Source organism: Amblyomma mixtum, chromosome 9 (genome assembly GCF_055824585.1).
Source record: "Amblyomma mixtum isolate Tamu chromosome 9, ASM5582458v1, whole genome shotgun sequence".
In the NCBI taxonomy this organism is placed as follows: domain Eukaryota; kingdom Metazoa; phylum Arthropoda; class Arachnida; order Ixodida; family Ixodidae; genus Amblyomma; species Amblyomma mixtum.
In genome coordinates, this window is record NC_143020.1 from 111,869,790 (window position 1) to 111,883,375 (window position 13,586).

Sequence of the window (13,586 nt, forward strand, 5' to 3'; positions counted from 1 at the left end):
CTGGAATGGTTCAATTTTGTATTGACTGAAAGAGAGGCAGAAAAAATAAAAAATAATAATAATAAATTAAAAGTTTGATAATCAGAAAAATGAAAACAAAAAGGGGAAAAAAAATAAATCAATAAAAAGTAAAAAAAATTAGCATGGGAGTCGCTGTGTTTCTAAAAGAAATTTTTGAACTGCACAGCGCGCACTCCTGTTGCTTCGTCCAAGCGAAGTAGCGCCAAAGGAAAGAACAACCTCAGTGGACACAGGCAGACCCAGCTGATGAAACGGAATTTCTAATAGGCGCCTCCTCAAAGAAGAGAATCGGCGGCAGAACAGCAGGAAGTGATCCACTGTCTCAGGCTCGGAACAAAATGGGCACAGTGGAGAAACCGCCAGACCAGATCTGTGAAGGTAGAAATTTAGCAGAGGAACTCGGCATCGCAAACGCGTGAAAGAGACCTCCAGTCTGCGCGAACTCCAGTCTTTGCTGCTCCAAGGGTGCAGAAGATGCTTGTATTCGGGGGATGAAGTAAGCGCCGAGGCTGAAAATTCCTGAAATATTGTGTAACTGCGAAACCTCACCGCAGCTGTATATGCGCAGGTTGGCAGGACCGCAATTATTGGGCCACAGAGAGAGGCCCTTGCTAATGAATCAGCGACCTCATTTAACTGAATGCCCACGTGACCCGGTACCCAAAGCAACCTCACCGAATTTAGATGAAGCGGGATCAGCTGCTTAAAGAGGCGTAATGCCCGAGACTCAGAGGGTGATGATAATGAAAAGCAAATAGATAGAGAGTCCGTCATAACCATGACTTTGGAAACGGCAGGATCTAATTTACGTAAAGCTAGAATGACAGCTAATAATTCGGCCAGATAAATTGGAGTGAAGTCAGGGAGACGGAGAGAAAAGGACCATCCCAATGCAGGAGAAAAAATGCCCACACCTGCCTTTTCACGATCCTGCGAGGCATCGGTAGCAATGAGAATATGAAAAGGAAAGGATCTTAGGTGGTCCTGTAACAAACCGAGAAGGAGAGGAAAGGGCTGGAGCTTGGCATTCGATGGGAAAATGTTATCAAATGCAATCTCGACTGAAGGTGAGATGTTATGCAGAGGATGGATATCTGTGAGCTTAATGTTTAAGGGATCGAGGAGAGACTGCACGAAACATATCTGCGGAGTATGCAAACGAGACCAGGTGGCATTTAAAAAGACTGCGGGCTGACTAAGAAATATTACATTGGATGTGTGGAGAGGAGAGTCGCACAAATTTAAAAAGGTTTGGACTGTTAAAAGGCGAAATCTGGCTAATAAAGATGGAATTCGCGCCTCAAGGTGCAGGACAACATTAGCTACATACTTCGGAAGTCCCAAGCAGAGGCGCAACGCCTCACGCTCCAAGAGCACAAGCGGTCGAAGTTTATAGGCAGGAGCTCCTGAGAATAAAACACATCCGAACTCCAAAACTGGGCGGACATACATTTTATAGATCAGCAGAAGTGTGTGCCTTCTCATCCCTGACCTAGCGCTGCAAAGACGACGCAGGATGCCAATGGCCCGAACTCCTTTTACAGAAACTTGCTCAATGTGAGGCCGCCAGGACATAGTAGAGTCATAGATCACTCCAAGATACTTCACTGTTTGAACCTGAGGAATTATATGATTTCTATAAGAAACGCAGATATGTACAGGATGAGAAACCGGGAAGACCAACAAGGCGCATTTGTTCACATTGAGGGACAGATGAATACTTCCTAACCAGTTGTCAAGAATATTGAGGTAATCCTGCAAGATCTGATACAGAGAGTGAATATCTTTTGCAGAAGCAAAAAATGCGATGTCGTCAGCGTACACGTAAGTTGACACATTATGGATGCATGGAATGGAGCTTAGAAAGATGTTAAAAAGAACAGGGGAAAGAACTGAGCCTTGCGGAACACCTCTTGTCTGTCGGAATTTCTTTGAAGAAACACCATTTCGGCAGCAATAAAATTCTCTGTTTTCCAGGAAAGCAAAGATCCAGGCTACGAAATAGTTTGGGAAATTAAGGACCTGTAATCTGTGTAACAGCATCGAGTACTCGACGCTGTCGTAGGCTTTACTGATATCCAGTGTGACAAGCGCGGCAAACTGTTTAGTGCTGCGAGCTAATTTAATACGGCTCTCAAGGTCAGTATGAGCACACCAAATCGAACAGCCCGGCCTGAAACCAATTTGACAAGGATTCAAGATATCATTTGCAGAAATGAAATACATGATACGACGAAGCAGGACCCGTTCCACCAATTTCACTAAATTCGATGTTAATGAAATCGGGCGTATGTTGTCAGAAGTGAAACCCTCCCCTTGTTTTTTAAGTATTGGAACTATTTCCGCAAGACGCCACTCATGGGGTATCCATGGACCTTTAAGGGAATGGTTAACCAAAGCCAATAGATCTTCAGGAGATTCGGTAAACAAAATTTTAATCATAGATGTAGTGACCTTATCGGGGCCAGGAGCCGCTGGAGATAGGCGCAAAACAATTTGCGAAAGCTCAGGCATAGTGACCTCAATGAAATCACTGGAGATGCATGAGAATGTAGGTGGATAATGAAGTGCAGATGTGAATCGACGTTCTAGGCCACCCGCAATTCCCTCTAAGGCCTTAGCGATGTCAGCAGGGGATTGAACGAGGGATTCAATATTGACAGCCGGTGGAATCACTTTCCTTCTCCTCATAAAATTAAACATGGCCCGTTTATTCCCTGACTGAGAAAGAAAATTATAATGACTTGTAATATACTCCTCCTTTGCGCGGGAGATAGTGCGCTTAAATGTTGCTGCGACATACTTATAATCCAACCAATTTTTAGGGCATTGATTTAGGAGGAGTTTCTTCCAGGCTGCTTTCCGCCGTCTATAGGCACGCGTGCACTCTGCATTCCACCAATTATTGGTGATTGCATCCTTGGATCCTGTGACTATGAATTCAGACTTTTGCCTTGCGCGTTCCAACACTGTGCATATATGTGTAGCTTTACATTCGGAACTCGTAGTGGTGTTTCGGTCCGAATCGATTGTGAGAGCTGATTTGAGAGTGTCTTTAAAGCGAACATAATTTATGAAGGTGCGCTGTTGTCGTTCGGGAAGAGTTAAGTTACACGCAACCCTGAAACTGATCGGTAGATGATCACTGTTAGTCGCGCAGTCAACAGGCGCCCAAGACGAGACAGAGACTCCTGGGGAGGAAAAAGTTAAGTCTAAAACAGAGCGGCATAGACCACGTACAAATGTAGGCATGCCTGAATTGTTGCAGACTATGTTGTTGTCGCAAATCCAATCAAATAGTCTAGAGCCGAAACAATGTTTTAAACCCCCACGTCACGTGGTGCGAATTAAAATCCCCAGCTAATAAAACCTGAGATCTGCTGCTAGACATCAATGAGTCAAGGGGCCGAGCGTCATGCACACCTGAAGGGAGCTACAGTAAAGGGCTGTTGACCTGGGATATTGAGATCAACCGCAAGTATTTCGCACTGACTGTCCGCATACTGAAAAGAAATGAAGGCCCTGTGACAAAACTTTAAAGGGACACTGAGGAGAGCACTATTAATATATTTGTTATAGCAAAATCCGATAGTTCGGCATGTCATGGCTTTGTTGCCACTTGGCCGGCAGCGAAAAATGCATTTATTTCTAAGAAATTTGGATTCGAAGTTGAAAAGGTTTTTCCCGCCGCTGTGATTCAAACTTGGGATTCGGCTATGACGACAGAGGACTAAGTGACGTGAAACATGACGTGATGCAGACTCCGTGATTTCTGGCTGCCAGCAGTGCGGCCTAGCAGCAGCCGAAAAGAAAGCTACCGCCGGCCGCACGTTGAAGGCATCTATCGGCTATTGCGGCCGTCGCTACAGTCGCTTCGCTTACGTTTGCACCGGCGTTTTGCGAGCGTTACGATGGATCTCGTTCTCGAAGTCGTCAACGAAGTTCTCGCAAATAGACACCTTTAGCATACCGTGTACTTGATACCGCTAGCGGAATACCGGGAGCCCGCCTAACGCCGGCGAGCAGGCGCTGATTGGTCCCGATGCTTCAGGCGAGCGCTAGCTGCCCGGCACGTGGCGCCATCTGGCGACGTCAAGGAGATTGGCGCATGCATTGGCTGCGCCTCAGTGATTTGTGTTCTCGTGTCCTAGCGTTGCTAGAACCATTGGTTCCAGCAACACTGTTTTGTTATATGACGTCATGACGCTTGTACTTGCGAGTTTGGCCTGTGGCGGCGATACCTGTATTTTGGTTCTTGCTCTTTTCTACGTTACAAGAGCTTTGTTGTCAGTATGAATAGAGTTTTTGTAATCAGGAGCTGGTATTCTGTCGATACAAGCCAACTTCAATTTCTCCTCAGTGTCCCTTTAAGGAAATTAGCAGCAACAACCCTCCCCCTCGTGAAGACCTATCTAGCCGGAACGAACGGTAATGTTTGAGATGATAATTAATATCTGAAGTAAGCCATGTTTCCTGCAACGCAATTACATCCGGTTGAAGTTGAGTACATAGGCATATTAAATCTGTTGAAGCTGAGGATATAGGTCGGCAATTCCATTGGAGAACACTTAACGACCCTATCTTGGCGGGAGAGCTGCAGCGGCAACTGCCGCTTCGAGAATCCTGGTCTTAGGATTTTGATTTGCATGACTTTTCTGGGACTTGGACTGGTGACAAGATGGATCCGGGATACTCAAAGGAGACCCACTTCGTTTTTGGGCGCGGGTATCGAATTCCATCTCAACACATTCATCAGAGGATGCGTCCTTAACGCTGTTCGGGAGAGATTTTTCAGGAGTCGTTTGTCGCTCATGCTGACTTTGGCCCTGTGGAGCGCTATTGATGTCCACAGATGGTGGAGGAGCAGCCGAAACCATAGAGGACAAGAGCGGAGCGGCGTGCGCTTGCAGCATATTAGTCATCTGGGTAGCTACTACCTGTGAGATGCACGTGGATACCGTTTCCATAATACGTTCCATTGCATTCGCCACTGCTTTTTCAACCGCAGCGGTAATTGCTTGTGTCCAAGAGGCGTCCATTGCAGGTGGACATTTGGCAGCCACACTAGAATAGCATGAGGCTCTTTCTTTGACTGCTGCAAAGGCCTCTCGTCGCGTGCATCGACGTTTATCTATTATCTCTAGAACCTGCACTTCTTGAGCTCGTGCAGGACAATCAGGACAGTTGGCAGAGTGGGCACCACCACACAGGCAACATTTTTCTTGCTGTTCAGGGCATTCTTCTCTTGCATGGCTTTCGCCGCATGCACAGCACCGTGAGCCCGATTTGCACGCTTTGGCGCTGTGGCCAAATCTCCAACAGTTCTGACACTGAAGGGGACGAGAGTTAAATGCGTCAACTCGAAACACTATAGTGGCCACACTTTGATCTCTGAAGGGCACACTACTCCTGCGAATGTGGCTATGACGGACTCTGTAGGTATTTTCACCCCCTCTACCATTCTGCTGCAACGATGGACCGCAATGACGCCCGCAGACGAGAGGTTCTCCAGCGTTTCTGAAGGGCTCAATCGAGAGTCAACACCTCGTACTAAGCCCTTGGAACATGCTAAATGAGGCGGAATAAATGCGCTCACCGGGTGGTTGGCGAAGGAGGTACACCTCAAAAGGTCGGCGACACAATCCTTGTCCGGCGACCTGCACAATATCCCACCCTTGCCGAACTGCCGCACATCTGTGATTCGCATGAAATGTGGCGATGTAGTCTGAAGGGTCACCTGCACCGCTTCCGGGTTATTCAAACGAATGGCGCCTCCATCAGCTGGAACTAAAGCCACAGGAATGCTGGTGACTCCACTGCGAAAAAAGACATCGATTGGGAGCTGGTCCTGTGGAAGAGAGGCCGACCAAGGGGAAAACCCTTGGCCGGGAGAAGAGGTAGACATTAAGCCGTCGTCCCGCGCCCTATCACCCTATAACAGGAGCAGGCACAGAAAACAAGAAGGACAAATTGGGCAAGCTAGCACAACACCGCCAGGTACTCAGCCGCTACCCCGCAGTGCTCCGATGTGCCTTCTTCGCCATATCCTCCTGGAGGGAGTTTTTGCTGTACTCGCACGCACAAATAAAACACCGTTAATACCAGCGTCCATCTACGCATGACCAAGAAACAGTAATTAACCTCGGATGGCTTAAACACGTGTGTAACATACACCAGGACACTTGTACTACTAGGCAGGGACTTTAACACTCAGCACGTGGCTTGGGGATACGACCATGACTCCAAAAGAGCGGATCAAATTCGCACTGTGTTAGCAGACAAGAAGTTCACACTGCTCAATCAACCCAGAGTTGCAATGGTGCGCGTCTTATCTTCGTTTTTTTTTTCTTCCACCTCTTTCACGCTGCTATCCTTCAGTCTTTATCTCCCAAATTCCCCTCCCTACACAGAGTAGCATGCCAGCGATAATGAAACGCCGGCTAAATTCTCTTTTTTTCATTAAAGAGTCTCTCTCTCTCTCTAATGCTTTGTCTGTAATTGGTTGACTGCATACGTTTCAAGGCTGCTTTGCATGCCTATTAAACACGATTGCTTGTGGATGTATTATAGTAGGATACAACTTAAAAAGAACGGCAGTTGATAACACTGGGCTGCGGTCCGCAGCGTCTTTTATTACTCCGCTGGCCAATCGCAACAGTAAACGTAATCAGCTTTCTAATGCTTGACTACATCAAACCATTCACGTATAAAAATTCTAGAGCTCATAATTTTTTTCTTCTGATAAGCTTCTTGTTTAGGTAACAAGAAACATTAAAGCAGCAGACTAATTTTTCATCGTGGAGGAATTCTTTGCGCGGAGGCTCACTGTGAATGGAGCTTCACTGCAGACTTAAGCTGTATCATACTATAGATGTATTATCTTAGGTCTGCTGTATATATAAGGGCCAACATTCCTCAAACACCAATTCACTTGGCCAGGTGTTGTGACAGTCAGCAGGGAGTTTTTGCTGTACTCGCACGCACAAATAAAACACCGTTAATACCAGCGTCCATCTACGCATGACCAAGAAACAGTAATTAACCTCGGATGGCTTAAACACGTGTGTAACATACACCAGGACACTTGTACTACTAGGCAGGGACTTTAACACTCAGCACGTGGCTTGGGGATACGACCATGACTCCAAAAGAGCGGATCAAATTCGCACTGTGTTAGCAGACAAGAAGTTCACACTGCTCAATCAACCCAGAGTTGCAATGGTGCCTGTAACACAAACGTGTTTTCCAGATCTGAGGTGGTAAAAAAAATGGCTGAGGCTTAACTTGGTTAAGCCTGGAGAATGCGAAGCATCATCGTGTCGCGTAATTTGGAGGCGCACAACCACAGCGACGGCGCGAGGTGGGCCCCGTTTCTCCACTGTCGTGACGTCATCAAGTCACGTGGTGTGACGTCATGTATCACGTGATTTGGAGGCGCACAACCACAGCGACGGCGCGAGGTGGGCCCCGTTTCTCCACTGCCGTGACGTCATCGTGTCACGTGGTGTGACGTCGTTGTCGTGACGTCATCGTGTCACGTGGTGTGACGTGATTTGGAGGCGCACAACCACAGCGACGGCGCAAGGTGGGCCCCCGTTTCTCCACTGTCGTGACGTCATCGTGTCACGTGGTGTGACGTCATGTATCACGTGATTTGGAGGCGCATAACCACGGTGAAGGGCTGAAGTGGTAGCTAAAGTAGTATGCTTCGCATAAAAGGTCCCGGTGTACCGGACTGGGAGGCAGAGTTATGATATGCATGGCTAGTGACCACACGCCTATAAACATAGCTTTCAAAACAACACAAATGAAGAGAATCTGAAGAAAAGTAACGCACTGGAATGGTGTTCGGCAGGATACTCGTGCCCAATCCGTAAGCCTAGATACACTTGTGTCAACATTGCAATTTAGCTGTTATCAAGTGTCACACTATCAATACAACAGTAAACGAGGCTCAGCCAACTCCTGACCTACGCCTCCTAGAGCTGTGGACACATAGAAAAGCGGAGATACAGGCTACTCGGCACTTTGACGATGTTCAAATTGGAATAGCAGTCAACTGATTGACAGCTCAGGCAGGCCGCTACGAGAAGCAACTGGCACATAAGAGATGGCCGGACGTCTTGTACGTTTAGTACTTCAAGGCAGGATACTATACCAGGCTCATTTCTATCGACTTACAAGACAGCAATTAGTGGTGCTAGAAACATTAAATAGGAATGCAATGCGCACTATAACGGCCTTGCCAATCAAGCCCATCCCGATTCTTCAGGAATATGCACAGTTGAACAAACGTACTGAACTTATTGAAACAGTGAGAGGAAATTAGACATCTCAAGAGAGAGTGCCTCACACCTGTTGCAGCTGCATACAGTGAGGTGATGGCAGAGCCGCCGAAAATCATATACCCTCCTTCGTGGGCACGCGCTACAATAACTACAAAAAAGACGACCAAGCTCCATCGTAAAGCAAAGCCGAGAACTCGAACAGTGTTTGATATAGGAACGTGTGCAGCTTGTACGGATGCATCGGTTATAGAAAAGGGCGGAAGAACGGAGACTACTAATGCATTTTGAGGTAACCACACATCAGGATTACGTTTCAGAGCATCCAGACCAGCTTTTGATAGAGCTCTACGCTATCCGTGATGCAATGAAGTGTATTAATAACAATGGATCTATAAGAGAAGCCCATATCTAAACGGACTTTTTAGCAGCTATTAAGCCAAAAGAGTGACAAAGACACTATAAGCATCACTCACAAGATACATACTCTCACTATGAAAATAATGAAACCCTTCCAGATACGCTGAGCGCAAGATATCTGGAATTTTGACCAGAGAAAAGCAGATGCCTTTACGTACACACTATGCCTCAAATACAAATGCCTCCCCGACTCTCCTATTTTTGAATCTCCACTCTGCTCGTCCCATCTTCTCCTCTAGAAGGAGAAGTACACGTGCCCTAATTCCCCCGTGCACTTACCCCTCCCTCATAACGAGGTCGGAGGAGCCATTCCTTAGAAGGATATGGGCTGGGGTGGCCCACGCCGCGCGCGCGTGTTCGAGGCGGCAGTGGGTGGCCCTTACCGCTTTGGTGATGTGCCGATAGGGCTCTGTCCCAAATGTTCCACGCCGCCCGCTGAGGTGGATCTTCGCCACTTTTTGTGGATGTGCCCAGGAATGTAGGACCCCAGAAGAAGGTTACTGGAAGTTGAACTTACGGCTACAAGGAAGGAACGCGTTTCCTTGTGGCTAATCGACAACTCTGAGAGCAGGAGCCTGCACAGGTTTCTGGAAGGAAGCCTTCACGACCTATAGTTAGTTAATCAACAGCTTCTTTATGCACCATGGCAAGTCTTCGAATTAAGAAACAAGACTGCCACAAAGTCATCCAGCTGTCGCGGTGACTCAGTGGTTATGATGCTCTGCTACTGACCCGGAAGACGCGGGTTAGATCCCGGCCATGGCAGACGAATTTCGATAGAGGCGAAATGCTAGAGACCCGTGTACTGTGCGACGTCGGTGCACGTTAAAGGGACCATGAAAAGAATTAAAAGCCGCTTGTAAATGTTAGAAGTGATGCTCAGAAGCATTGACACCAAGTATGAGTCTTCGGAACTGAGCCGGCAATTTATTATGAATTTTTAAAAATCGTGTTTTTTTAAATTCGCGGGCTGCTTGGTGTCTTCGTAGGGAGCAATTCTCTGAAACCAAAATCGGGAAAACAGACGTCACTAGTCCCATGACGTCGTCAGGCCACCACACGCTGTCATTCGCTAGAGGCGCGGCAGCTTCGACGTCACGGGCACACTTCCGGTACCGGTGAAAATCGTCTGCTCGAGCTGCCGCGTGAGCGAGGGCATTGCCTTCGCGCATATGGTTTTAATTTACCTCTGCCGCCTCTTTCTGTCGCGAGTTCGGGAGCCACTCGCAGTGCCTTTTTCGACCGCCCAAGAAGAATACGCCTTGCTGTGTCGTCGGCTGCAAACCCAGTGACTGGCGAGCTGTTGAACTCAGGCATGTTATTCCTAGAGATGTGCGTGAGCGAGCAGCCTGGATGGAGCGCATCGGACTGCCAGCGTCGCACGCCCGCCGAAGACTCCGCGTTTGCGGTCGACACTTCGCACCTGACGCTTACTACTATAACCCAGCGCTCGTTCGACAGTCAGGCATGAATGTCAAGCACCTGAAGCTTCGACCGAAGTCGCTGCCGACACTGTTTCTTCCCGCCGGGAAGGTGAGTTTCCAGCTTACAGCGATCGGTATGAACGTTTACACGGTATGATCTGCGATGGAAGACAATTTTATCTACGAGAACTTAAAAAAAGGTGCCGCATTTACTTAGGTCACAGGACGAATTCGAAGCGTAATTAGCTGTCGCGGAGGGCCTTGGCCTGACCGCTACGTACTGCTGCGGTTCACATTCGTCTGCTGCTTCGACATGCAGACTCGGTCCCGACCTTCTTTCACTCTCCCGTCCGTTTTACGACCGTAATACCGTATGTTCCTTGTGTTCTAAGTCGGGCGGCGCGATTTTGCGATCCCGCAGCCGGGTGTCCAACATCATTCGACAGCTATAGGCTCAGTATATGCACGGTGTTTCACGCCAAGACTTGGCAGCGTCGGTGTGACGGCCGAACCAGCGCACAAAAAAAATAAAACATTGTGTGAGCCGGGAACAGGTCCGAGTCCATTCTGCCAACTAGCAAAGAAACCCGACGCGCGCGCCGCAATCCAAGAAAGCGCCGAGGCCGGAGGGACGCTGCCGACGCACGCTGCTCCTCGGGAGTGGGACAACCGGAAGTTGTAAACCGAACGTCAGCGAATGACGTTTTCATGGGCGGAGCCCAGTCCCGGAGCTGTTTTCTTTATTTTTTTATGGTGCCCCGCGCGTACGAGTTGAGGGGGGAGAGGAGGAGGGTGATTTTTAATCGCCTATAACTTCGTTGTTATTGATGCTAGCTCAAAAATTCTTGCGCTGGAGTGACGAGTGATGGATTGCCTATCTTTACATAAACTCAATTAATTTGTTTCATAGTCCCTTTAACAGGCCGCAGAAACTAACCGGAGCGATCCACAACAGCGTCCGTCATAGCCTTAGTCGCTTTGCGACGTGAAACCCATAAACCATACCAAACACAGTCATCCATGCCAGACACACATAACAAATAGGAACCCTGCACAAACTCTGCTAGAAAACCTTCGGTCAACCGCATACACGTCGTCCCAACGGCCTCTGCAATGCCCACATCGAGAACTACAAATAAACTTGAGGAAGGAATTTTTGTGGCTGTTAATTTATTCCAGGTGCATTGGAATTGGGCTTTAATGCGATATTCTTTTAATTGACCTATTCCTACCAAAACACAGAGTAAACTTAAAAGCGAAAGCTATTCCATAGGCACACACTTGCAATGTACATTAAAGTTTTAATAAAAAATTGGTGTAGACTTCAGGGATGTCTTATTTTTGACAAAAATAATACTGCACATGTCTTATGCAGCTTTAGATATTTTAGATAACTTGAGATTTTTGTTTCCCTGAGACGTACTCTTCTCAGTGGGCAGCGAGCCAGCACTTTCGAGGACAGCCTAAATGGAGTTGCTGGTACTTACGATTGTCGTGCATGCGGCGTCCGAATGCAAATGCCATGGAAATGATTTCAACAGCATTCTTCCACCGCTGATATCGGCAAAATTTAGGGCTTTGCAGCGTTCATAGCAGGAAAAGTTTTGTGGCTTTGTGCAGCGCCACTGTAGTTAAAATTATTGCCACCCTATTCTTCCAAATAACACAAGGGGTATCGAAAAAGAAGATCTATAAGATTACACTTCAGTTCGTGGCCTCGAGACACAAAGAAGAAGATTTTGCTCACTCGCAGGCGGTCATATATAGATTCACTGCTGCTCTTCAACCTAATTTCAACGAACACCTTCAGGCAGCCACCACTTCAAAGCTCTCAGCGTTCCTCGTCATCAGTAGCCGCACTGGGATGGACGAGCAGTGGTACTTTCCGAAGACGCAAGCCATTGTGGAGGAAATGCCACTGACGACTCCAGCAGATCCCTCGGCCCCCGAAGGCATCGTGAGCGAAAGGTCAGGCCGAAAGCTACTGCGGAAAAGAAATTCGTCTCAGGCCGGACAACGCACTATTCCACCAGACTTCCGCCGACAGTCAGACCCAGAGACGCCTAGCAAGATCAGTTCCGAGTCGTCCTCCAGCCCGAATGACGAAACACGGGCTCGGAGTTCTCCAATATATTCGCCACCTAGCGAAGTCCATTCTGTCCTCCGTGACTCATTCACCCGTAGACCATCAGAAGACCAACGCAGAAGGTCCTCTTCGGGTGATCGGGGCAGAGTATCGGAAGCTCACCGCAGCAGGGCATCAACATCTCGACGCCGTAGTCTAGGACCAGCTACTGCCCATGAGTATTCCAAATCGTATTCACGGCGTTCGTCCAGCCCTGGGGATCGGCAGACAATGACCACGAGGACAGAATCACCACCGGTTCCCAATTATCGGGTCATAGTCTTTTCGAAGCGACGAAAATCATCCGCTGTACCGCCACGCCACGCTGGCTTCCCCGGGATTCCTAAAAACGTTGCGGAGCCAAACTTGATTCTCTTTGTTCCCAGGTCCCCGACAGAGGAACCTCGTCACCAAGCGCCATCCGCAACGCCTCCAGCCACTGACCGTCCACAAGAGACGCCCATGTCTCATAGGGACGAAGCCGGCGCGAGCTCACAGTTCTACTCGGCGGGTCCTGCACCATCCACAGATGAGCAGCGAACTGTGCAGCGAGTAGGCAGAGCCATTTCCCCTCAGGCCTGGGTCTTCTGCTCCGTGCTGATTGGGACTCTCATCTTGCCAGCAGGGTTGACCATGCTGTCTTACTTCAGCACCCCTGGAGTTGCCACCCCTGCAGCGACCTCAAGATTACCGACAGTGAGTACCAGTTCGAGGACATTTGGGTATTCCCTCACGGTGCCCAGTGTGCCATCGACCAGACATACAGTCGCACCTCCGTCCTCCTCCTGTGTCGACAGAGTTCACGTAGACGACGTACACGCTTTCGTCCCGACGAGGAGCGAAACATATCAGCCCTTCGGACCCCGGTTCAACATGTTCTGCATCTTTAACGTCTCCCGTGTGAAACAAAGAAGCGAATATTTTACGCTAGATAATATCCCGCTTAATTATTGCAAAAACATCATTTACTGGTCTCTCGCAATCAGGAATGGTAATATCGAGAGTCGAACTCCGGTCTTCGATCAGATGTACGGCCTGAGCAAGTTGCGGCAGGTGGCGAATTCCTCGGGCAGCAACGCCATCATACTTGCCGCTGTCGGTGGCTACCCGCAAGACAGCCCGGAGTTTTCGGTGTTGGGCCGAGACACCTCTGCCCTGGCGCGCTTCGTAGCGAGTTCTTTGAGCCTCGTCAGTCGGTATAATCTAGACGGCATAGCAATCCACTGGAAATCCCCTGAACAGCGATGTATAGACCCAGAAGACGCCGGAACACTGAGGCATTTGGTGAAGGCCACTCGAAACTTCTTTGCG